Consider the following 27709-nt stretch of genomic DNA (forward strand, 5'->3'; position numbering starts at 1 on the left):
CTGTGTGTGTGTGGATGCATGTATCTTTCTGAGTGTGTTGATGAGTGTGTGCGTGTGTGTGTGGGTGGGGCATGCTGATACGAGTGTGGCCAGTGCACTCCAGCACCGTTTCTCTGTAGTCTGCCTACCTTCTGCTGCCGGTCTGTGTTTGGCTCAGTTTGGGGACTGCGGCGCCCTGCATTCTTTGTTTTCCTGGTGCTTTCCAAAGCCTCAGTGTAGTGGGGTCTGGCTCCCACCTGCAGGTGTCATTATCACCTGCTTACCCCGAGGTGGGTCACTCCTGTAGAAACAAGACGGGTGCAACACACCTACAATCAATTTCCTCCAAGAGCCCTTGGTCCTGTGGCACATGTAGGGCCAGAGGGACCCTAGCCGTCCCATCCTCAGGACCCCTTGAAGGGCTCCAGTGGTGTCCTTAAACTTATGTGTATTTCCTCAACTTAGGATTTTTGTTCAAAGACAGATTGTAATTCGTGTGTTAGAGTGAGCCTGAAATTCTGTATTTCTTGTAGGTACTCAGTGGATGCCACTTACTAGGGGTCTTGATTGACATTTGAGGGAGCACGTCTCAGTATTATTCTTTTCAAGTAAGTATTGTAGGTGTTGAGTCTGCAATTAAAAGTCTTTTCTGGATATCATCTTCATTTTTCTTCCTAATTATTTTCCTAATGTAAGAAAACACACTGATTGCCAACATAAAGGGAAACAGATGGACAGTTCATAATTTTACTCTTTTTGAATGACTAATTTAGTTGACTCTTGATTACCTAAGGACAGATTACCAGGTATGAGTGAGCCATGGTATGAAATAACAGTGGGCTTGATATCATAAAGAAGTGAAATATCAGTAATGTAAGAAAAATTTATTATATTTATAGTACAATGTAATTCTGTTTAGAATTATTTGGTATCTAATCTAGCTTGGGAGTGTTCCTTGATCTCAGCTACCTGAGTGATTTTTGGGAGCAGGGGCTCCTTTTTCTTCCACTCTCTAAGAAACAGTGGTCTGCATATGGGAATTACAAAATCTACGCAGAGAACGTGCTGTGACTGACAGAGGTTTCTGACATATTGGATGCAAATACTCATGTTCTTAGAGTTCTTGGACACATTCTACATGATCTTTGGAATGGAAAATGTATTCTGAAATATAGGATGTGAATTTTAAATGAATTAGCTTTGAATGATCTTTCATAAGACATTTTAGTTGGTTTTACATTCTCTAGGTTTTTGGATATGTGAGACCTTTTCCTTCTGCTCTTTTCAGTTGCTTAGAAATTATTTCTTTACATAAACATGAATGCATATGCATACATGTGGGCAAACGATGTGTGTAGTTGAACCCAGGTTGAGCATTTCAACTGTAGGAGTCATTTGTGATGAATTATGAAATCTTAAATGCTCTGAGTAAATCATAATTAGGGACAATTAAGAAATGTTGAGATAATCCTTTAAAATAAAATTCCACAATGAATTTCTTCCATCAGTTATATGGTGATTTACAGGTCAAGTACTATAAAGTATATTTAATTTGTTACATTTTAATTCCTGTTTCATAAATGTTAACAAAATACAGTGGTCCTATACTGTATTAATTAGAAATAGCTAAGTTATCAAGGACCTAACATAGGCAAGAACGATGAACAGAGGTAATTTATTTTATCATTGATTAAACACTAGATATATGTGTATTTTTCCTCACAGAACCCGTGGAGGAAAACATCACTTCTCTCCTGAGGAAGAAAAACATGAGGTTGGAATAAGTCAAGCACTTTACACAGTGTTAAGTTTGAGAAAGATTTTTGCTTAAAATTGTTTCCATCATATCCTGATTTTGATTGGTTGTGTTGTATTTTGTTATCCTTTGTGTATCCGGAAAGAGTTCCTAGAAAGAAGATGAGGCAGTCTGTGTTGCAAAAGAAGCCCAAGGTTGAAGATTGAAGAAATGAATATGCAACTTTGCAAGGGACTTGGAGACAAGGAAAATCTTGTCAGGTAAGTTGGATGCTAAAACCTTGTCTTTAGGGATTAACCACCTGTGTTTATTATTTTCTCATCACAGAAAAAAATATGAAAATAATTGCAAAATAAGACCTTTCTTAAAATATTCTTTAGTGGAAACCGTACTTCAGAAACAGGTTTCATCCACTTATTAAGCTCCCACACATGGTTATGCTCTGGATGTAGATGTAAATAAGAGTGATAATCTGACACAGGGAATTGCTTTTTTCTGGAGAAGAGATGTTGACAACAGTCTCTCTTTAGAGGCCAAAAAAGCAATTTGATCTAAGTACTCTGTACTAAGGTTATGATGTTTTATGCCAAAACAATAAAGTTCTTAGCTCCCTTAGCCTATTCTAAATATTGACACTTGGGCTGAATGCTTCTCTCTGCTGAAATAAAGAAAGGTGAAAAGATGGACCAGGAAGATTTCATTTTTTGTTCTGTTTTCCTTTCTTTGTTTCCTCTGGTAGTTTGTTCTTTTAATTAGTCATAATGCTAATCTGGAATCTTAGCTGATGCAGCACCTAGGCTCTTCCCAACAGTCCAGAAGAAATTGATCAAAGCTCTGGGTGGGGTGGGCAAGTGAATAGGTGAACAAAAAGCTAATTTAAAAGAGGCATGAGACTTTCAAAGGACAGTGGCACAAAGGTTCTTGCAGTTGTCACAGGGATTTTGTAATGTAACCCATTCTGATTTCTTTAAAAAATTGTCTTCTTGTAAAGCCCTGTTAAATTAACTGAGGACATACAAATTAAATATTTCTGAAATACTAAACATATGGAGAAAACAAATACATTAGTGTTGTCAGGATTTTAAATATTTACTTCAAAAATTAAATTTTTACCTCCAAAATTATATATTGATTTCAAAAGTATTTTGATAAAACAAATATATTAGTTGTTGGTAGGTTTTAAAATATTTACTTCAAAATCATGTCATCTCTTTTCATTATTGAGAATGTCACTTGTCTTAATTTCTCAAAGAATGGCATGAAGTCTTAAATATTATGAGATTTTTCATCCCACTAGTGAGAAAGATCGAGTAAAACTTATAGTAGAAAAAGAGAAATTCCTTCAAAAAATCTGAGAAGGTTGAAAGTAATTGGCTAATATTTTTGAGGTAGTTTATGTAGAATGTCTTGGGAGCTATCCTGAAGGTTAAGTTTCCAAAAATGTAGGGTAAAGAATGAATAGTTCCATGTTCAGGAGATACACATGAATAATTCAGACTGCAGTATAACTTTTGCAGTGTGGCAAAAATGTCATCCCAAGCATGAGTCTAATACAATAGTGTAAATGACACAACAAAAATAAAGAAAACAATAACAATCTTCTATACTGAAGAAGAATTTAATTCAAGAAATTTTTGGCGAGGTTGAGGATGGAATTGAGGATGATTAATTTGAAACAGTAGTTAAAAACATAGAGAGCTTGTGATCATCTTTTTAATTATATTAACCTATATGAGTATCTGCTGTGTCTTATCAATTGTCTTTGAAATACCAGATTGATTGAGGTCTTTTTGCTGTAGGACTAAACCTATTAGTATTTATCTGGACTTTTTTTTGTGTGTATGTGTGTGTGTGTGTGTGTGTGTGTGTGTGTGTGTTTGATATGAGTTTGATTGAGGTCTTTTTGCTGTAGGACCTACAGGTCTTATCAACACTGAACCTGTTGAATGGCAGGGATTTCACAGAGTTAAAGAGATTGGGGTTGGCTGGGTTCATGCCAGGTGGTGGGTAGTGATCCTGGTATGGGGATTGGAGTGGTTTGCCCTTTTGCAGGCTCCTCCTGGCTCCTCTGGCAGGAATCCCTGAAGGAGGCTTGGACTCTGGCACAGGCCCTCTTCAGATCACAGATGTGATCTTCTTGTGCTTGTCTTTCTTGGGAGATCTCAGCAGCATGCCTGGACATCTGTCTCAGGGTTGGATTCACCACAGAAATCTTTGGAGATACCCTCTACACCTGATTGGCCAGCATGGGAAGCCAGTTCCAGTGTTGCAGTGCAGAAGCACCCATAGACAGTAGAGAAATAAACGGGCAATGGACATGGCTGTGTTTCTGTAACACTTTATTTATAAAAACAGGCAGTAGGCCAGCTTTGGTCATCAGGTCATAGTTTGCAGACTCTTGATCTAGATCCTTTCAGGGGTGTCCCAGATCTTTTTGGATATTTTCTATCCCAGATTTTTCCCAATCTTAGGTGATTCTTAGATCTAAGGCTTCTAAATGCATCCTGAATGCTTTGCCTCTTGTTCTTTATGTCGTATATGTCCACTTGGGTGATCTTCAGGAGAGACCTTAGTCCTGGACAGTGTGGAAGTAGAATCTTAATTTCCATGTCTTTCTGACTATTCTCTTAAAACAAAACAAAACAAAACAAAACAAACTGTGTGACCTCCCCCCAGCAAGCTGTGTCCTTTTGGTGTTTAAAAGCCCCTTCTAATGGAGATCAGCATGTTCTTCTACAAGAGGAGTGGGACAGAATCTTCAACAAAACTCTGGGTGAATGAGAAATCTTCACATAGCCCAGGCAACTTGTCATTTGAGAAACAGAAGAACAGTGCTATTTTTTTATTTTTTTGAGATAGAGTGTCACTCTGTCACCCAGGCTGGAGTGTAGTGGCATAATCTTGGCTCACTGCAACTTCTGCCTCCCATTTTCAAGTGATTCTTCTGTTTCAGTTTCCTGAGTAGCTGGGACTACAGGCATGTACCACCATACTCAGCTAATTTTTGTATTTTAAGTAGAGACAGGGTTTTCCCATTTGGCCAGGCTGCTCTCAAACTCCTGACCTGAGGTGATCCACCTGCTTCCCAAAGTGCTAGGATTACAGGCATGAGGCACCATGCCTGGCCAACCATGCTAAATTTTACAAATTCCATACCAATCCCCTAACAGACTCAGCCTGGACCAGAACTGTTGAAACTTTCCTGTGACTCATGGTCTGTGTAGGGTTGTCCTTTGACAGTACCGTTCCTACTGAGACCTATCCTGAACCCAGCATGGAGTGGAGCTTCCCTGTGGAGCTCCAGGGCCCTGTGAAGTAGAGGAGAAATCTCTTTAGAGGATTGATTATTCAGTCTGTAAGAAACACTTGCTAAGAAACATAGCCTCAGATCATGGTTGGCAACTGCTAAACTATAAAAGTAGATTTAAAAAGAGAAGAGGGTGTGGCAGAGGGAGAAGTACTGCAAAACACATTTGACCAGTTTCTAGTTTTGCCAAATACTAACCTGAGTTTGATCTCGTGGCAACGTGGAAGTTGGGGAAGTGGGGCCAGGAGTGGTGGCTCATGCCTGTAATCTCAGCACTTTGGGAGGCCGAGGCAGGTGGATTACTTGAGGTCAGGAGTTTGAGACCAGCCTGGCCAGCATAGTGAAACTGTCTCTACTAGGCCAACATGGTCTTTACTAAAAATATAAAAATTCACTGGGTATAGTGGTGAATGCTTGTAATCCCAGCTACTCTAGAGGCTAAGGCAGAGTAGCTGGGATTGGCAGAAGGCAATTCACAGAGGTTTCAGTGAATGGAGTTTGTGCCACTGCACTCCACGTGGGTGAGAGAGTGAGACTCCATCTCAAATACAAAAACGTTGGCAAAGTGGAAAGAGCATGGCTTTGGTGTCAGACACACTGGGTGGGAATGCCAGCTGTGCCACCTACCTATTGATACTTGGGCAGGTTACTCACCCTGGCCTCTATGCCCCTATCTGGAAACCAAGAATGATGGCAATAGTAACTTACATTTATTGAGAATCCACCATCTGCCACATGTGCTCTGTACTAGTTCTGACATTCATTGAGCTTATGTTTTAACTGAAGCATGAGGAGAGATGAGGCAGTTCCCAAGTAATCCAGAGAGGTGTAGATCATGATGCACACAAGAAGGAAATGAAGGGTGGTGTGACAGAAAGTCACTGCCAGGGTTGGAAGTACCCAGTGTAGCTAGGGTTAAAAGGGGTGGGCTCTCTGAGGAAGTGACATTTAAGCTGGAGCATGAGGGAATAAAGGAGCCAGGTTTAAAGGATTGAGTCTTTACCATGAGCAACAGACACCTACCCTTAGATGCAGGGTCTCATGTGAACTAAGCAGTAATGTTAACTCAATTTTACAAGTGAGAAACTGTGGCACAGAGAGGTTAAAGATCTCATCCAAAGTCACACATCTAGGAAGGGACTAATAGGGACTTTAACCAAGACTTTTTGACTCAAATCCCTCCCTCCCTCCTCCTCCCTCCCTCCTTCCTTCCTTCTTTCCTTCCTTCCTTCCTTCCTTCCTTCCTTCCTTCCTTCCTTCCTTCCATCCTTCCTTCCTTCCCTCTTTCCTCTCTTTCTCTCTTTGCAGAGAAGGAGGTAGGGGTCTTACTTTATTGCCCAGCTTAGAGTGCAGTGGCATGATCATGAATTATTGCCACCTCGACCTCCTGGGCTGGAGTGATCTTCCTGCCTCATCTTATTTATGGGATCATTTTTCCATCGTTCGTGCATGAAGGCAAATTTTGTGTAAAAATCAGTTGAGTGAGCACTGCCGATGGCTTGCTGCATTTTCTCATCTTTCATGTGTGCCACCATGCCCAGATAATGTTTGTATTTTTAGTAGAGATGGGGTTTTACCATTTTGGTCAGGCTGGTCTTGAACTCCTGAGCTCAGGTGATCTACCTGCCTTGGCCTCCCAGAGTGCTGGGATTACAGGCAAGAGCCACCATGCCCAGCTCCTTGCTCCTTTCTTTACCCACTTACCTCACACATACTTGTGCTGAGGCTCAAATTGAACATAAGCAAAGCACTCAGCCTGACTTGACATACAGCAGATGCTTATTAAATATCAACCTTGCTCTTAGATCCACTCTCCCAAGTCTGCTCTTTCAGGGTGACTTCCCTAGAGTTTTCAGGGTGAGCCACTAGAGAACAGGCCTCCAAGCCTCAATCCTGAAGGGTTCTGTCGGTTTCTACACTAAAGTAAATCTACATGAAATGGAGGTGGTTCTACATCTGGAACTCCACCCCTTCATCCATGGCAGCCCAGCAAAGGGGCAAGGGAAGTAGGGATGAGATGAGGGCAGGAAGAGATGAAACCCCACCTAGACTTCCAGGTGAGCTCAACAGAATTTTGGAGGGTAAAAAAGTGATTCCACAGGCGAGGTCTCTTAAGGCAGGTTTCTAATCCTGCCCCGTCCTCACCTCCCCTTCCCACTCTGGTATGCTCCTAATCCCATATCCTGCTCTGCATCTCCCGAGAACTGATGCCTCAGAGATGAAAGATGAGAAAATGCAGCAAGCCATCGGCAGTGCTCACTCAACTGATTTTTACACAAAATTTGCCTTCATGCACGAACGATGGAAAAATGATCCCATAAATAATGAATAACAAAAAGAAATGCAGGGAGGAATTCAATAGTGGCACACTTGATACTGCAGGGAGATGAGAGAGGAAAATATGGAGCCCATTCCAGCTAAATGGCACCCCGGGAAACCCCTTTCTAGCTCTTCCTGCTGGGGAGGGAAAGGCACATCTTGCCCTGGTGAGCTCCCAGAGCCATTGAATCGAATCCCTGCTGGAGAGACTGGGAGAAATGAGTCATATGGAGCCTCTGGATTCAGTAGACCTTAGGGATGTCTGGACTTTTCCCAATGTTGGAGTAGATCTCAAGACATTGGAACCACAGGCCCCTCAAAGGGTACTCTAAATTCTAGTCCACAGACAAGGATACACATCCTTTCTCAGAGCCATCTATGACCTCAGGAGCTATAGAGGTCTTTCATAACTGCCAAAAGGCTCCCATGCTCTCTCCCAGACTCATTCCTTTTTCTAATCCCAGCAGTTGCCTGGGATCTGATTACTCACTCAGCTGTGACAAGGCCCCCAGTGTGGTGTGGGGTAGGGGTTTGAATCATGGCTCCACCATTTACTCTGCCTGTGTGACTTTTGGTAAGTCACTTAACCTTTCTGAGCTTTAGTTCCTCCTCTGTAAAATGGGACAAATAAAATCTCTTTACTGTGGGATTTGTGAAAATAAAAAACAAAAACAAAAAACAAACCCCCCTACAAAATCCCTTGTGCTGGTAGGAGGTATAAAATGACTCCTGCCTGGGTTACAGCAAATGGTCAAAATAAGCTAAGTAAAATCACCCCCAAATGATATTTGAAATCTGTGCCCTTCCTTCATGCCAGCTGCACTGGGTTTAAGGCACCACTACCCCAGGACTGGTGTGAGCAGTAGCCTCTTAATTAGTCTCTCTGCCTCTGGTCTCTTTCCTCCTGGTTCCTGATCCTCACAGTCCTCACCCTCCTGAAAAACATGTCTGATTATGTCCTGTGTCTTTTAAAAAAAGTTTTAATTTTATTCAATTTTTTTGACTAGGTGTTACATTCATGTAGTTTAAAATTGAAGAGATGCATAGTAGAATTAAGTGAAAATTCTTCTTTCTGCTCTTCCCATGCACCCAGAGCTATGATCAGTGTCTTGTGTATCTTTCCAGTGATGTTTTATCAATTGTAAGAGTATGTATTTGCTCATATACATGTTTATGTATGTGTGTATAAGTATGTATTTATGTATTTGTGTTTTCTTGTATTCTTTTTCTCTCTAGATGGTAACAATCTATGCATACTGTTCTACACCTTTGCTGTTACACTTGCTATATCTTGGAGTTTATTCCCTGTCAGCATAAAAGAAATTCACTCATTTTTTGACAGTTACCATGTATTTTATTCTATGGATGTACCATAATTTATCTAACTAATTCCTGTTAATAGAACTGAGTTTTAGTTTTGTTTTTTCCAGTTTTTTGCTTTGGTGAGCAATGCTATTATAACTAATCTTGTACATACATAGTTTTAAAATATATCAGTAGGATAAATTCCTAGATGTATGATATAACTGCCAGGTCAAAGGAGTTGTACATTTTTGCCAATTTGTGCTCCATAAAGGTTATGCCTTGAGTACACTTACCAGTAATGTGGGAAACTCTATTTCCCCCCACTGCTGCCAACACTCCCAGCAAATATGAAGCATGCTACACAAGTTCCTTTAACTATCTTTTCAGCCTCCACTCCACTTATACTTGGCAGGAACTCTTTGCTCAAATACTCAGAAGTGTCACTGTATCCCCATTATGTCATACTCTCCAGCCACTGTAGCTCACATGCTGTTCCCTCCATCTAGCCTCCGAGTCCTTGGCTAAATGTCACTGCCTGTGTGATACTTCCCCATCATCCCTAGACTGTCAGTCAGTAGCTCCTTTCCCTGTTCTCTCACAGCCTGGTTTACATGCTGTTTTTATAGCACTCAGCATACTTGTAATATTTGTTAACCTTCTTACAGTCTAGGTTTGACTCCTCTGTGTATCCTCAGTGAGAACTGTAAGCTCTTAATTAATACATAGTGGATGGACATGCAAGGCACTATACTAAATCCTGTTTGGGGAACAATGATAAAAAAGGTGGGATTCTTGCTCTTGAGGAACTGGCAGTGCTTTTTAGAATTCCCTGGCTCTGAGAAGTGGATACCTGTTCATTTAAATAATTTCTATATCTGTCACTGAATTCACATGAATCTTGCCATAAATTTTATATAAAGGTGAGGGAATGCATCTGGACCCTGGATAGAGAAGTTCACACACCCAAGCCTATCCCAATCTTTTTTTTTTTTTTTGAGATGAAATTTTGTTCTTGTCACCTAGGCTGGAGTGCAATGGCACAATCTCAGCTCACTGTAACCTCCACCTCCTGGGTCCTGGGTTCAAGAAATTCTGCCTCAGCCTCCCAACTAGCCAGGATTACAGGCACCCACCACCATGCCCAGCTAATTTTTGTATTTTTAGTAGAAACAGAGTTTCACCATATTGGCCAAGCTGGCCTCGAACTCCTGACCTCAGGTGATCCACCTACCTTAGCCTCCCAAAGCGCTGGTGCTGGGATTACAGGTGTGAGCCACCATGCCAGGCCTCTCGATCTTAAATAAATCTTTCCTTCTCTTTCTGCCTTCCTTCTTCCTTTCCTGCCTCCCTCCCTCCTTTCCTCCCTGCCTCTCTCTCTCTCTCCTTCCTCCCTTCCTCTCCTTCCTCCTTTCCTCTCCTTCCTTCCTTCCTTCCAAACAGGTGAGGAAAAGAATGACTTTGCCAAAGTAAATAGACAACTTTGAAATGTCAAGTGCATGACAATAACACATTGTTCAGCTCTCTGTTTCTCAGAGGATGCCATAAGTCCAAACTAGAGAGTCAGATGCCAAGAAGTGATAGCAAGCCCAGTTTACCATTTAAGAAACCACACAAGGAAGGAGAAAAAATTGAGATGAGAAAGAAGCAAATACTGAAAAGTTAAACTTGAGTATGCTGGGGCCAATCACTGAACTAAACTAGAAGAGAATTTTGAGCTTCTCATTTTCTTGACTACCCGACTTGAAACCCCAAACCTATCAGAGGAGACTGATCCTTAATGTGGATTATTATTTTATAAATTATTAAGAAGGGCAATATCTCTCCATTTACTGAATGTCATAACAAAAGAGATAGGAGGGAAACCAAGACATTGTCTACCCAAAGAGCCCCACATTTGGACAGTGTAAAGTCACTAAATAATTCAGCAGCTATTTGAAAGTATAATGTTTTGTAATTTCAACAGAACCATCTTAGTCTGGTTCTCTGTAGTGCAGAATTTTAAAAAGATATTCAGCTTCATGAAGATCTATTTCTAGGAAAATTGAGGGTTGGTAGAAGTGCTGGTCAGGAGAGAGAGGGCTGTCTAATTAGAGAGCCTTGTGTTTACTCTGATTTTAAATTTTCATGAAACTTCTGAGTCTGACATATTCTAGTAGTATATTTTATTTATTTCTCTGTGGCCACACATTTGTGCTCCGACAGTACCTGTGTGTGTCCTGTATGCCCATGGAAAGTGAAACTGTTGTGTATGAAGTGACTGTTACATGTGACAGACAGAAGAATGGAGCAAACAAATGTAGCCATGAGGAACTGTAGCAATGAGGTTGATCATGTCCTGATCTGGTTTATTCAGAAAAACCACCTCATCAATGCCTGGAAGAGGGCACATCCAGCCAGAGCTGGGTGGAACAAAAGCAAAGCAGAGAAGGACTGATCATAAAGGAAGCCACAATGCATTATTTTTATTGTTGTTATTTATTTCTGACCTCACTATAGAGAGGATTTCATGCAGTTTCCCATAGTATGGAAAAAATTAAAACATTCTGAGTATGACTGGAAAACGGTAATACACTATAAATAAGAGACCACCACATTGGTATCTAGGCTCTAACACTCAGAGGCTGCATGAACTTGGGCAGATGACTTAATCTGTGTGCCTCAATTTCTTAATTTTTAAGATGTAGATCATAACCATACTTACTTCTCAGGGTTGCTGTGAGATTATGGCAGAAAATAATGTGAAATAGCAGAACAATGCCTGGCTCATGGTAAGTTCTCAGTATGTGTCAACTACAATGATTCCATTGTCCTCAGCTCCTCTGATGCCAAGACTTAGAGTAGGTAAGTAGCTAGTTACAGGGAACGGAGCCCTGTGTTTAATGTGGCTATTGAGTGAGAGACTTCTGCAAGTACTTGTTGGCAAGACTCATTTCTGTGGATGAGTTATGTAAGTGGCATCCCAGAGGTCCTGGCATGGATGCAAACCAATTAAGTTAAGCACTTACCAAAATCATGAGTGCAACTCATAGGTTTAAAAGTGGGAAGAGAGTATATGTGAACTTGGCTCCATAGTACTTTGCTTTGTCAAATCTATTAGAAATAAAGCCAATGAATTCTTCACTCTAGTTCTAAATTTTGGAGCCCTTTTTAATCTAATGAGGCATAGAGTTCTTGATCTACCTCTAACTAGCTGGGCAACCTTTTAAAATACTCTCTAAGATGCCATTTCCTCATCTGTATAAAAAATATTTAATGCAGGAAACAGAAATCACCATAGGAGTTCTGAAGCACAAAGGGAGTTAATACTGGAATTAAGTACTTTAAAAATTATCGGAAAGGCTGAAGGCAGGACTCTAGATTGAGTATGTAGAAATGACTCCTGAAATATCACAGAATATCATGTGACCTTTGTCACAATCAGGATAGTGAAGGACCAGCACCTTGCCACTGGAGTACCTGAGGTCCACAACACACCATCTCAATTACTATTCAGACATCAACCTCCACTGCCACTGCAATTATCTAGGCACTGGACCACTAAAATCAGTTAACACTGCTACAAATCCCTCTGAAAGCTGGAGATGAGACATTAGTATCTCTATAATTTTTCTTGCCAGGTGAAAAACAGCAAACATAGCAGGAAATTGCCCTTTCCTTCATTTCTGCCTTCTGAATCTTGCCCAGGTGTTTTTACTCCATGGGCTCTATCTCACATTTAGACCCTAGCTGCAAGGGATTTGGGCAATGAGCTAGTTTTCTAGCCTTTGGAAAACAGAAAGTTACCTCAAAGAAGGTGGAAATTGATGTTGAGTACCAATTGACCATATCCTCCCAGAAAGTAATGATTGTAATTACCTTATAGAGTTACTGTGGGCATTAAGTAAGATAATAAAATACATTAAACACCACCTAGCTAGTGGGTAATCAATAAATTAATTATTTCTACCACTACTACTGGAGTGGGATTCAATACTTCATCTTCTAAAATACACAAAGGAATCACAATTTCTTCAGCTGCCAGGTTAATTTTCTACTTGGCTCAGAGCCCTCAGTGGCCTCAATGGCTCCCTTCCTCCCTGAGATCATGCCACAGGTGGCTATTAAAGCGCTCCTTGTCTATGTGCTAGAGCCTTGGGGAATGCTTCCAGGTCATGCTTCCTCTCCCTCATTCAAAAACCCTTCTCCCAATCCTGAACTCTACAATTGCCATCCTGTTGCTTCAGGCCCAGTTCTCTGCTTGCCCTCTTCCTAGCGACACTTGAGCAGAATGAATTGCTTGGCTTTATCCTATTTCATCTATGACTGGTGTTATTCCCACCCCATATGCAGCCTAGGCCTTGGAATCCAGTTCTAGGAATGCAGCCTAAGATTCCCAGGATAGGAGTTCAGCAAATGAACTATATACAATCAGATAGAAAATGAAAGCATAAAAAAAAAGAAACAAAGAAAAATTAGCTGGGTGTGGTGATGGGTACCTGTAGTCCCAGCTACTTGGGAGGCTGAGGCAGGAGGATCACTTGAACTCAGAAGGCAAAAGTTGCAGTGGGCCAAGAGAGTTCCCACTCCAGCCTGGGTGGCAGAGTGAGACTAGGTCTCAAAAAAAAAAAAAAAAAAAAAAAAAAAAAAAAGAATGTCCCCAGAACTCCAAGATAGAGCTGTAGGAAAACAGGTTGGTCCAAGGCAAACACATAAGGAAAATGGATTTTCAATTTATTTCCACCTCCATTTTGTTGTTCTTGAGTGTTTCCCAATTACATATTGAGCTTGGGAGTTGCCTTTTTACTCAGGATCATAATAGACATTTTCAACAAAGCCCAGTTATTTTATCTTCCAATTTTTTTTCAGGACCTTATAAAGTGATAGAATGGTCAGTTAGTTCAGGGATTCTCAAGCCTGCCTGTGCCTTAGCTCAGCTCAGATGAATCAGAATCTCAAGGGGGCAGGTGAGGTCTGGGCAGCAATGTTTTCAAAAGCTATCCAGAAAGCATAGTTACAATGTGCAGCATACACTGTAGAGTAGAGAACCATGGGGCTAACTAATCTGACAACCTAAGTAGGGTTGACATATTAATGTGTGCAAATGTCTTAATATACTGCCCCTCCTAGGACAGTTCTACTTCTCTTTCAGGACTGTCTGCCGACAGCACTATAAATCAAAAAGTAAATTCATTGTGGCGTCTCCAGGCCCCATAATAATATAAAGCAATAAGTAAAGTTTTGGGGTGGGACAATATTTTAATATCCCTTGGGTTTTATCATTCAAGCAGATCACTTTTCTACCTATGCAGAGAACCAGTCCTGGAATTTAATATTTGCTTATTGGTAAAAAATATTTTATTCTACAGAGAGATCCAAGATGGCTGGTTAGGGGCAACTCAGGATTGCAGGTCCGAGTGAAAGCACAGAGGGTGAGTGGACACCGCATTTCCAGATGGAATTTTACTTCCCACAGACCAGGAGATTCCCAGGTGGAGGACCCCACAGGTCCCCAGGGTGGCTGTTTTGGCCGGCATGGCTGTTTTGCCTGTGCCCCAGCACAGTGGTTCCCAGTGCAGAGTAAATGAGACTGTGTCCCCTCTTAGCCAGCAAGGGGAGCTGAAACAGGGAGACAGGCCAGGAGATTCCCAGGCAAAAAAAGTGCCATGAATCTCAGAGCCGCGGTTTCAGCAGCACAGTGGGTCGCCGCATGGGAAATCACACAGATCCCGGCACCTATTCAACAGGCGACAAGATCACCTGGTAGAGAGCTGACCGTTCAACTAAAAAACAAAAGGCTCTGAGGCAGGGAGCCAGGGGATCAGGCCCGGCTGGTCCCACCTCCACAAAAACAAAAACAAAATAAAAAGCAATTGGAAATGCTCTGGGTTGAGATTTTCACAGCAAGCACAGCTGAACCTGGGATGATCCAGCTCTGTGGCAGAGGGGCGTCTGCCATTACAGAGGCACTCTACCACTACAGAGACAGTCTGCCATTCCTGAGGCAGCCTGCAGTTGCCGAGGCAACCTGCCATTACAATTCCTGATGCAGTTCTAACTACACCCATATAAACAGAACTGCAGGGAAGTTCACAGGGCAGCTGGGCAGAGCTCACAGCAGCTCAGTGAAGCCTCTGCAGGCTGAGAGTGACTAGGCAGCCTCCTTGTGGTCAGGGCAGCCCTGAAGAAAAAGAAAAAAAAAAAAAAACAGGCAGCAGCACAGTGGAAACTCATAAAGCCCTAACTCCCTGGGACAGAACACATGGAAAAAAAAAAAAGGGGGTTTATGAGTTCTGCTGCTGCAGACATAAACTTACCTGCCAAGCAGCTCTGAATGAACAAGGGGTCTCACAGCTCAACACTCGAGCTACTATAAAGAGCAGACTGTTTCCTTAAGCAGCACCCTGACCCCCACATATCCAAAGAGTCACCTCATAAAGGAGAGCTCAGACTGACATTTGGCAGGTATCCTTCAGGGACAAAGAATAAGAAACTAGTAGCAACCTTTACTGTTCAGCAGCTGCTGCAAGTGATCCCCAGACAAGCAGGGCCTGGAGTGGATCTCAGTAGTCCTACAGCAGAGAGGCCAGACAGTCAAAAGGAAAACTAAGAAACATAAATAACTTCATCATCAACAAACAGGATGGCCACTCAGAGACCCAATCAGAAAGTCAACAACTACAAAGTTGACAGGTGGATAAATCCACAAAGATGGGAAGAAACCAGTGCAAAAAGGATGAAAAGACTGAAACCAGAACACCTCTCCTCCTACAAGGGAGCTCAACTCCTGACCAGCAAGGGAACAAGACTGGATGGAGAATGAGTGTGATGAAATGACAGAATCAGCCTTCATAAAGTGGGTAATAAGAAACTTCCATGAGCTAAAAGAACATGTTCTAACACAATGCAAAGAAACTAAGAACATTGAAAAAGATTTGATGAAATGCTAACAAGAATGGACAACTTAGAGAGGAATATAAGTGAATTGATGGAGCTGAAAAACACAACATGAGAACTTCGCAAATCATGCACAAGTTTCAACAGCCGAATTGACCAAGCAGAAGAAAGGATATCAGAGGTCGAAGATCAACTCAATGAAATAAAACGAGAAGGCAAGATTAGAGAAAACAGGGTAAAAAGGAATGAACAAAGTCAACAAGAAATATGGGACTATGTGAAAAGACCTAATCTATGTTTGATAGGTGTACCTGAATGTGATGAAGAGAATGAATCCAAGCTGGAAAATGCTCTTCAGGATATTATCCAGGAAAACTTCCCCAACCTAGCAAGGCAGGCCAATATTGAAGTCCAGGAAATACAGAGAACACCACAAACATATTCCTCAAGAAGAGCAACCCCAAGGCACATAATCATCAGATTAACCAGGGTTGAAATGAAGGAGAAAATACTAAGGGCAGCCAGAGAGAAAAGTCGGGTTACCCACAAAGGGAAGCCCATCAGAATCACAGCAGATCTCTCAGCAGAAACCCTACAAGCCAGAAGAGAGTGGGGGCTGATATTCAACATCCTTAAAGAAAAGAACTTTCAACCCAGAATTTCATATCCAGCCAAACTAAGCTTCATAAGTGAAGGAAAAATAAAATCCTTTGTGAACAAGCAAGTACTCAGAGATTTCATCACCACCAGACCTGCTTTACAAGAGCTCCTGAAAGAGGCACTACACATAGAAAAGAACAACCAGTACCAGCCACTCCAAAAACATACCAAATGGTAAAGAGCATCAACACAATGAAGAATCTGCATCAACCAATGGGCAAAACAGCTAGCTAGCATCAAAATGGCAGGATCAAATTCACACATAACAATATTAACCCTAAACCTAAATGGACTAAATGCCGCAATCAAAAGACACAGACTGGCAAATTGGATGAAAAGCCAAAACCCATCAGTGTGCTGTATCCAGGAAGCCCATCTCACATGCAAGGATACACAAAGGCTCAAAATAAAGGGATGGAGGAAGATTTACCAAGCAAATGGAGAGCAAAAAAAAGTAGGAGTTGCAATTCTCCTCTCTGATAAAATAGACTTTAAAGCAACAAAGATCAAAAGAGACAAAAAAGGACATTACATAATGGTAAAAGGATCAATGAAACAAGAACTAACGATCCTAAATATATATGCACCTAATACAGGAGCACCCAGATGCACAAGGCAAGTTCTTAATGACTTACAAAGAGACTTAAACTCCCACACAATAATAGTGGGAGACTTCAACACCCCATTGTCAATATTAGACAGATCAACGAGACAAAAAATTAACAAGGATATCCAGGACTTGAACTCAGACCTGGAACAAGCAAACCTAATAGACATTTACAGAACTCTCCACCCCAAATCCACAGAATATACATTCTTCTCAGCACCACATCGCACCTACTCTAAAATTGACCACATAATTGGAGGTAAATCAGTCCTCAGTGAATGCAAAAGAATGGAAACCATAACAAACAGTCTCTCAGACCACAGTGCAATCAAGATAGAACTCAGAATTCAGAAACCAACCCAGAACCGCAGAGCTTCATGGAAAATGAACAACTTTCTCCTGAATGTTGACTGGATAAACAATGAAATGAAGGCAGAAATAAAGATGTTTCTTTGAAACCAACGAGAACGAAGACACCACATACCAGAATCTCTGGGACACATTTAAAGCAGTCTCTAGAGGAAAATATATAGTAATAAGTGCCCATATGAGAAGAAAGGAGAGATCTAAAATTGACACCCTATCGTCAAAATTGAAAGAGCTAGAGGAGCAAGATCAAAAAAACTCAAAAGCTAGCAGAAGACAAGAAATAACTAAGATCAGAGCAGAACTGAAGGAGATAGAGACACGAAAAACCCTTCAAAAAAATCAATAAATCCAGGAGCTGGTTTTTTGAAAAGATCAACAAAATAGACAGACCACTAGCCAGATTAATAAAAAAGAAGAGAGAATAACCAAATAGATGCAATAAAAAATGATAAAGGGGATATCACCACAGATTCCACAGAAATTCAAACCATCATCAGAGAATATTACAAACAACTCTATGCACATAAACTAGAAAACCTGGAAGAAATGGATAAATTCCTGGACACTCAGCTCCTCCCAAGCCTAAACCAGGAAGAAGTCAAAACCCTGAATAGACCAATAACAAGATCTGAAGTCGAGGCAGAAGTTAAGAGCCTACCACCCAAAAAAAGCCCAGGTCCAGAGGGTTCACAGCTGAATTCTACCAGACATACAAAGAGGAACTGGTACCATTCCTTCTGTAACTATTCCAAATAATTCAAAAAGAGGGACTCCTTCCCAAATCATTTTATGAGACCAACACCATCCTGATACCAAAACCTGGCAGAGACTCAACAAGAAAAGAAAACTACAGGCCAATATCCATGATGAACATAGATGCAAAAATCTTCAATAAAATACTGGCAAGCCGATTACAACAGCACATCAAAAAGCTTATCCACAATGATAAAGTAGGATTCATCCCAGGGATGCAAGGCTGGTTCAATATACACAAGTCTTTAAATGTAATTCACCACATAAACAGAACCAAAGACAAAAACCACATGATTATCTCAATTGATGCAGAGAAGGCCTTCGACAAAATTCAACAGCCCTTTATGCTAAAAACCCTCAATAAAGTAGGTATTGACGGAACGTATCTCATAATAATAAAAGCTATTTAGGACAAACCAACAGCCAATATCATACTGAATGTGCAAAAACTGGAAGCATTCCCTTTGAAATCTGGTACTAGACAAGGATGCTCTCTCTCACCACTCCTATTCAATATAGTACTGGAAGTTCTAGCCAGAGCAATCAGGCAAGAAAAAGAAATAAAGGGTATTCGATTAGGAAAGGAGGAAGTCAAATTGTCTCTATTTGCAGACAGGATTGTATATCTAGAAGGCTCCATCATCTCAGCCCAAAATCTCCTGAAACTGATAAGCAACTTCAGCAAAGTCTTGGGATACAAAATCAATGTGCAAAAATCACAAGCATTCCTATACACCAATAACAGACTTAAAGAGAGCCAAATCAAGAATGAACTGCCATTCACAATTGCTACAAAGAGAATAAAATACCTAGGAATACAACTAACAAGGAACGTAAAGGACTTCTTCAAGGAGAACTACAAACCACTGCTCAACGAAATAAGAGAGGACACAAACAGATGGAAAAACATTCCATGTTCATGGTTAGGAAGAATCAATATCATGAAAATGGCCATACTGCCCAAAGTAATTTACAGATTCAATGCTATCACCATCAAGCTACCAATGACCTTCTTCACAGAACTGGAAAAAACACCTTAAACTTCATATGGAACCAAAAGAAAGCCCGCATAGCCAAATCAATCCTAAGCAAAAAGAACAAGGCAGGAGGCATCACACTACCGGACATCAAACTCTACTACAAGGCTACAGTAATCAAAACAGCATGGTACTGGTACCAAAACAGAGATATAGACCAATGGAACAGAACAGAGGCCTCGGAGGCAACACAACATATCTACAACTATCTAATCTTTGACAAACCTGACAAAAACAAGCAATGGGGAAAGGATTCCCTGTTTAATAAGTGGTGTTGGGAAAACTGGCTAGCCATATGCAGAAAGCAGAAACTGGACCCCTTCCTGACACCTTACACTAAAATTGACTCCAGATGGATTAAAGACTTAAACATAAGACCTAACACCATAAAAACCATAGAAGAAAACCTAGGCAAACCATTCAGGACATAGGCATAGGCAAGGACTTCATGACCAAAACACCAAAAGCATTGGCAACAAAAGCCAAAATAGACAAATGGGACCTAATCAAACTCCACAGCTTCTGCACAGCAAAAGATACAGTCATTAGAGTGAATCAGCAACCAACAGAATGGGAAAAAATTTTTGCAGCTTACCCATCTAACAAAGGGCTGATATCCAGAATTTACAACGAAATAAAACAGATTTACAAGAATAAAACAAACAAGCCCATTCAAAAATGGGCGAAGGACATGAAAAGATACTTTACCAGAGAAGACATACATGAGGCCAACAAACATATGAAAAAATGCTCATCATCACTGGTCATTAGAGAAATGCAAATCAAAACTACATTGAGATACCATCTCACGCCAGTTAGAATGGCAATCATTTAAAAAATCTGGAGACAACAGATGCTGGAGAGGATGTGGAGAAATAGGAACACTTTTACGCTGTTGGTGGGAGTGTAAATTAGTTCAACCATTGTGGAAGACGGTGTGGTGATTCCTCAAGGACCGAGAAATAGAAATTCCATTTGACCCAGCAATCCCATTACTGGGTATATATCCAAAGGATTATAAATCGTTCTACTATAAGGACACATGCACACGAATGTTCATAGCAGCACAGTTTACAATAGCAAAGACCTGGAACCAACCCGAATGCCCATCAATGATAGACTGGACAGGGAAAATGTGGCACATATACACCATGGAATATTATGCAGCCATAAAAAACGATGAGTTTGCGTCCTTTGTAGGGACATGGATGATCCTGGAAACCATCATTCTCAGCAAACTGACACAAGAATACAAAATCAAACACCGCGTGTTCTCACTCATAGATGGGTGTTGAACAATGGGAACACATGGAAACAGGGAGGGGAGCACTATACACTGGGGTCTGTTGGGGGGGAGTGGTGGGGATAGAGAGGGATGGGGAGTTGGGGAGAGATAGCATGTGGAGAAATGCCACATATAGGTGAAGGGGAGGAAGGCAGCAAATCACACTGCCACGTATGCACCTATGCAACAATCTTGCATGTTTTTCACATGTACCTCAAAACCTAAAATGCAATAAAAAATATATATATTTTATTCTGCAGAATGAAATTACACTTTATTCTGTGCAATCCTGTGCAAGTTACTTAACCTCTCTTAGTTTCCATTTCTTTCTTTCTTTAATATGAAAAATAATAGTAGTGACCTCAGGGAGTTGTACTGTGAAAATTATATGTAAATAAAGTATCTGGCACCTTAGAGATGAAAAATAAATTTAACCTATTACTGGATTATTATTTATTGGCACTGTGTTTCTAAGCTATCTGAAAACTCAGTGATGTCATCAGGTGAATAAATTGGATATTCCATCTGTGATCAGTGGAAGAAATTAAAGTGTTCCTTTCCAGGAATCTCTGGAGTACTACTCAGCATGGAATTTTCCAACAAGGATGGAAAATTTAGGATTATTTACTGTGTTTGTATATCCAAGTTGAACTGCCCTGGTTGGAAGTTGCAGAGTCAATGGAATAGGTAACATGTTCTGAATTATTTGCTTCACCACTTTTCACATGAACTAGATTGCCAAGGTTTGTTTTATGAATAAGGCCAACATGGGCACAGAAAGACAAGGGGTGATTGGAAATCCAAGATGTTCTAAATACCATACATTCACCACAGCATGAATGGCAATCCTGAAAATTTAGAAACAGCTCACATACAAAAATGCCAAGTAAACTATGAAGTGTTTTGTCATTGATTTCATGAGCCATAATAGGCACTTACTGTGTGCTGGACACTGAGGTAGTGCTATGAAGAAAAAGGTAAGACACAGACCCAGCTCTGAAGAGGACAGGGACACCTGGGAGACTGACAAAAGAAGAGATAATTATTTTTATTTATTTTGAGATAGGGTCTTGCTCTGTCACTCAAGGTGGAGTGCAGTGGCGTGATGACAGTTCATTGCAGCCTTGACCTGTCAGCTCAATCCTCCCACCTCAGCCTCCTGAGCAGCTGGGACTACAGGCACATGCCACCACGCCCAGTTAACTTATACATATTTATTTATATATTACATACATATTAAATATATTATAATGTATTATAATATAATATATTGTAATATATATAAATATAATTGTATTATAATATATATTATAATACATTTATAATATATATTATAAATATATAATATATATTATATACAATATAATATGTATATTTGAGATGGAGTTTCACTCTTGTTGCCCAGGCTGGAGTGCAATGGCACTATCTCAGCTCACTGAAACCTCTGACTCCTGGGTTCAAGTAATTCTCCTGTCTCAGCCTCCCGAGTAGTTAGGATTACAGGTGCATGCCACCATGCCGGCTTTTTGTATTTTTAGTAGAGGTGGGGTTTCATCATATTAGTCAGGCTGGTCTTGAATTCCTGACCTCAGGTGATCCACCTGCCTCAGCCTCCCAAAGTGCTGGGATTACAGGTGTAAGCCACCACACCTGGCCAAATAAAATACTATTTAAAGGAACACTGATTTTAAAAAGATGTTCTGAAATTAAATCAGAAATGATCTACCTCTCTCTTTGTTACCTCCAACTTCATATCTGCCCCAGTTTAGGTTTCCTGAAAGCAAAGACTGAGATACAAACATGGGTCAGATGTTTTCTTTGGTAGGTGATCCCAGGAAGCCTAACTGAAAGAATGAGGAAAATAAGACACAAGGCAGAAAAGCTAATAAACACCTTTGATAACTTTGGGCTGCTTATCACTGGCACAACTGGAGCCCAGCCCCCCTGGGGACCCTCTGAGGAACAACATATACTGTGCTTCAGTGTAACTGTCCCTCTGAAAGATGGAAAGTTGGGCCATTTGTCTACTCACTCCTATGCCCATCTACGCTGTGCCTGGGCTCAGTGCCATCCTTAGCCTTGGAGAAAGCCTGAAGGCAGAATAGCAGAGAGACAGCAGAGGTGGCACATAAAGTGAGGCACTGACCCTGTGTGAAGAGCTACCCACCACAGCACTGAAATCAGACATAGGCAGGGCACAGAAAACCCCTGTAATATCCAAACAAGTCTCCACTGAAGGGTGTTGTCCTCATGTCTCCTGTGCAGTGTTTGTTAACAACTCAGAAACCTGGAATGCAGGCAAATACGGGAACAGCACAGAGTTGGGAGAAAAAAATTCAATGAGTATCAAGTTCTGAAAGATCTCAAGAGACTGGAATGATGAACCAGATTTAAAGGTGGAATTTAAATAGGCAGGAATGCAAATTAAAAATTTATACATAGTTCCAAACAATTGCAAATGGAAGGAATTGGAAAACATGGCTTAACAGATGAAAATTTTAAGCAACCAAATACATGTGAATTTGAGTTAAACCTGAACATAGTATGTGTTTAGGTTTCTGTTTCCAACAGAATTTTTTTTTTTTTTGAGACAGAGTCTCGCTCTATCACCCAGGCTGGAGTGCAGTGCAGTGTAGTGGCACGATCTCAGCTCACTGCAACCTCTGCCTTCTGGGTTCAAATGATTCTCCTGCCTCAGCCTCCTGAGTAGCTGGGATTACAGGCACATGCCACCATGCCCAGCTAATTGTTTGTATTTTTAGTAGAGATGGGGTTTCACCATGTTGGCCAGGATGGTCTCAGTCTCTTGACCTCGTGATCCACCTGCCTTGGCTTCCCAAAGTGCTGAGATTACAAGCATGAGCCACCACACCTGGCCTCCCACAGAAATTTTATTCCATCTCACATTGCAATGCCTGTGCCCAATGAGGGGATAAAAGGCCCATGAGACTCTCAACTAGTTACTTAGGAAGCTGGGCTGGGTGTGGGGTCCATGGTAGAAGGTGGTACTCCACCTTTAGGTACCTGGTTGATATCACAGTGAAATGATGCTTGACATCTCTGGATGCATAGACCAATGAACTGGAGCAGGGTACATCCCCAGTGTTGGCTATGAGTGATAGAGAGGCAGAAACCATGTTCTTTTGGCCAAAGGGAGTGAGAGTGCTTAGCCCATAAAAGAGAACCCTCAGAGAGGCAGGAGAGGAGGCAAGGCATGAGCGCTTACCTCAGATATCTCAAGTATGGAGCACGGTGGCTCATGCTTGTAATCTCAGTACTTCGGGAGGCCAAGGAGGGAGGATTGCTTGAGCTCAGGAACTTGAGACCAGCCTGGGCTCATAGCACAGCTGAATCTCTACAAAAAAGTAAAAAAATTAGCCAGGTGTGGTGGCACATGCCTGTGGTCCCAGCTACTTGGGAAACTGAGCTGGGAGGATGGCTTGAGCCCAGCAGGTCGAGGCTTGCAGTGAGCTATGATGGCATCACTGCACTCTGGCCTGGGTGACAGAGTAAGATCCTGCCTCAAAAAAAGAGGGAGAAATATATCTCAAGGGTGCTTGAGGAGAAGCAGTGAGAGGAGTGGAGGCATTATGATCGAAAGTATGGGATGTCAACTTAGACACACGTGAGCTTGTGGAAATTCCATTCTGGTGGTTGCTGGCCCCATAGCCTTGGTCAGGTTGTCTGTAAAATGACACACAACTAATGCCTATGTCATGTGGTTGTTGTGTGGGTTAAATGAGATGTATACATAAATTGCTTAGCACAGTACCTACACACATAGATGAGATGCTTAAATAATAATGATAGCTAGGAACTTACACAAAAGAGGAATTTGACTTGATCTCTGTGGCTACAAATTGTTGACCTAAGACAACTAGAAGTGAATGATTTCAGCTCAACCTACAGAATGCCTCTGACACCATCAGAGTGGTCCAAAAATTGCATAGACTGCCTTTGGAAGAATAAAGTCCCCCATACTGGCCATAGCCAGTCAGATGGCCTCTTGTTGAAACCTTGGAGGAGATTCCAGAGCTCTTTAAGTCTACATCTGGACTCTTCACTAGGCATTTGCTATCCCCTGTGTTCAGCCTGGGGTCACCAGTGGTAGTTTCCATGGGAACCATGAGGGGTTCAGAATTCTGTGTCTGAACACTGCATCCCAGAGGGAAGAGACAAGCACTGAAGCAGTCTCCCCAGTAATAGTAAGCATTTTTTAAACTGTCTAATTAAATATTAACCCCAGAGACAGAGCATTAATGGGCCTCCTATGTAAACTGTGTGCATCTCATCATCATCGGGGAAAGGGCTTAGGTAGATAGAACACTCCAAGGAAATTAAATCTATATACACATCTCCTTACTCCATGGCATCATGGCAAATGGCACAGAGGGATGCCCTGTGGTCACTTCCCTCTTTGTATCTCCTTTATTGCCCACAATAGCCCTTCCACTGGTGCTTCAGGTGAGAGTAGGGTGGGGGTGTCATGAGGGAGGGTCTGGAGTAAACTTGACATATTTGATCCTTTTCTGCCTTTCTTTCTTACCTACTTTTTCTTCTGGAAATCCCAAAGTATTAGATTCATTTCTGGAATCCAAAAGTATTAGACTCACTAGAGGGGAATGGAGGCAAGGGGTGAAAGAAGTAGAGGGGTGATTTCAAGATTAAAAATAAAGGTGATGGGAGACAGGAACATTTGGTGGAGTAACTGGGAATAGGAAAACATAGGCTTTTGCCTAAGCTTTGTGATCTTGGACAAATTCATTGATCTATCTGGGCCCCAGATTCATTTCTTGAAAAAATAGAATGAGAATCTGAATGACAGCTCGTTGATTTATTTCATTTTTAGAGACAGAATCTAGCTCTGTCACCCAGGCCAGAGTGCAGTGGCATGATCATGGTTCACTGCAGCCCTGAACTCCTGTGTTCAAGTGATCTTCTTGTCTCAACCTCCCAAGTAACTGGGACTACAAGCACAAACCACCATGCCCAGTTAAGTTTTTTAATTAACTAGTTTTTTTTTTTTTTGTAGAGAAGAGGTCTCGCTATGTTGTCTAGGCTGGTGTCCAACTCCTGGCCTCAAGCAATCTTCCTGCCTCCCAAAATGCTGGGATTACAGGTAGAAGCCACTGTGCCTGCCCAAGCAAACATTTTTGAAGATCTCCTATGCGCCTGAGTACAGTGATGAATAAGGCCTAGTTTCTACCTTTGAGGAGCTCACTGTATAGATCAGAGGGTCTTAATCCAGAGTCCATGTATCCTTAGGTGGTCAAAATATGGCTTTCCAGGAATCTGTGAAATCTTTGCATTTGCACATCAAATTTGTGTGTATGTGTTTTTTGTCAGGGAGGGTAGGGAGGGAAGTCTGCTTTTATAAGTTCTTTCTTTGAAATGGAGTCTCACTTCATCAACCAGCCTGGAGTGTCATGGCCCACAATCTCAGCTCACTGCAGCCTCTGCCTCCCAGTTTCAAGCAATTTTCCTGCCTCAGCTTCCCAAGTAGTGGGAATTACAGGCACCCACCACCAAGCCTGGCTAATTTTTGCATTTTTAGTAGAGACAGGGTTTCACATTTTGGCTAGGCTGGTCTCAAACTCCTGACTTCAAGTGATCCACCTGTCTTGGCCTCCCAAAGTGCTGGGATTACAGGAATGAGCCACTGTGCCCGGCCTCTTCAAGTTCTTATAGGGATTCATGGTCCTCCAAACAATGAAGAATCCTTGGCCCTCTTTCAGTTCATCCCAAACCTCCCTCTGTCATTTGTGTGCTCTTTATCATCTTTGCCATAAGTGCACATCACTTGTGCATAATTTAATTTTTCTTTAAAATAAAATTGGATGCAAAATATCTACTTTGACAATACCTATGAAATTGTGAGTTGGTGATATATAATGTAGATATATAAAACAAACAAATCCATTAAAATAAATATTCTTTAGCATGCCATCCCAAATTACCCTCCATCACCACCGATGCTACACATCTCATCAGCAGCAGCAAGCACTGGTCTGGTGGTTCCCTCAGAACCCTAATGTGCAACTGTAGGCACATTTGGAATTTTTTACCCACCTTCCATCCACCTCACCTCAACCTCTCCTGGAGCCAGACAAGGGGCAGAGATGAATGTCACACCTTTCCCCATTGTCTCACTTTGTGATCAGACATCGTGTGAGGCAGCTGCCAAACCCCAGCTCTGTCCCCATACCCAGGTCAGCAGCGGGGGATTCTGCATCTCCACCTTGAGCCTCCCCTCCCTGCTGTGGAGGCCTGCACTTCTGGCCTTGCCACTGCCTGGCTGACTTTCGTGTGAATGACAGGGGCTGGCAGAAGGCTGGCAGTGAGTGGAAGCAGTCCCAACACCTGAGCTGTGTGCGGCGTGCTAATTACACTGATGTAGGGTGTGGGCCACTCAGTCCTTTGCTCAGAGGAAAGATGCGATGCAGGCATGGGGAGCGAGTGGCACTACAGAGGAAACGTGGGAGCAGCAGCACCTAGGAGCATCCATAATTTATAAAATGCCAGCAGCAACAAAGGCAAAGAGGCACCAGTACCAGGAGAACAGAATAGCATAAAGCTTTTTAATGGTCTTTTTCTATTAATGTCAGATGGGTGACCGTTTTTCAAGTGGGTGGAAGAGTTCCAAGGCCCTACTGTTCAGTCACAAAAGCTAAATGCTGCCATTTTCCCCTCCTCCCCAAGCTTTACCGGAGAGCTTCGTTGTCCTAGATGCCAAATGTAATATTTAAGGTTCATGTGGGCATCTGATTCTTCTAAAGGAGCTACCTACTCTTTTAAAGAAGTTTCTAGCAAGAGAATTGGAGCTGCTCCTTTTGTGTGTGTGTGTAATAATAATATTACTGGCAAGTTAGTATTTCTAACATTTACAAGAGACCCATAATGTATATTTTGTTTTTTCTTTTTGAGACCGAGTCCTGCTCTGTTCCCCAGGCTGAAGTGCAGTGGCATGATCATGGACTGCAGCCTCCACCTCCCAGGCTTAATTAATCTTCCTGCCTCAGCCTCTGAAGTAGCTGGGGCTATAGGCATGCACCACCATGCCTGACTAATTTTTCTATTTTTTGTAGAGATGGGGCCTCACTATGTTGCCCAGGCTGGTCTCAAACTCCCGGGGTCAAGCAGTACTCCCACCTTGGTTTCCCAAAGTGCTGGAATTACAGACATAAGCCACCATGCCCAGCCTAGATTTTAAGAAATCAGCCTCTGGAGTTAGAACTCACCAGCATTGAGCTCTTGGAAACCTCTACTTACTCGCTCAGTGTCTAGGTTTCCTCACTTATAAAATAAAGATGATAAAGCTACATACTTCCTGAGAATATTGGGATGATTTAGTGATAATATGTGCAAACTAATCCAACAGAGTATGTGGTTGGTATGTACAAAGCTTTTAAAACATTCCAAGTGCTTCCAAACTCAATCTCATTTTTTTCTGCTATTCATA

The 27709-nt window shown here is 41.6% G+C and overlaps 1 long non-coding RNA gene across 1 annotated transcript; it reads left to right on the plus strand.

Annotated features, from left to right (window-relative positions):
* The first annotated feature begins 1701 nt into the window (after positions 1 to 1701).
* Positions 1702 to 14212, plus strand: LOC135276377 (uncharacterized). Its single transcript, XR_010343912.1, has 3 exons — positions 1702 to 1753; positions 1881 to 1995; positions 14012 to 14212. It is a non-coding gene; the product is annotated as an uncharacterized LOC135276377 (long non-coding RNA).
* Positions 14213 to 27709: the final 13497 nt, after the last annotated feature.

The sequence above is a fragment of the Aotus nancymaae genome, unplaced genomic scaffold, assembly GCF_030222135.1.
Source record: "Aotus nancymaae isolate 86718 unplaced genomic scaffold, 86718_ANA_hifiasm-v0.15.2.pri h1tg000022l_1, whole genome shotgun sequence".
Taxonomy (NCBI): Eukaryota; Metazoa; Chordata; class Mammalia; order Primates; family Aotidae; genus Aotus; species Aotus nancymaae.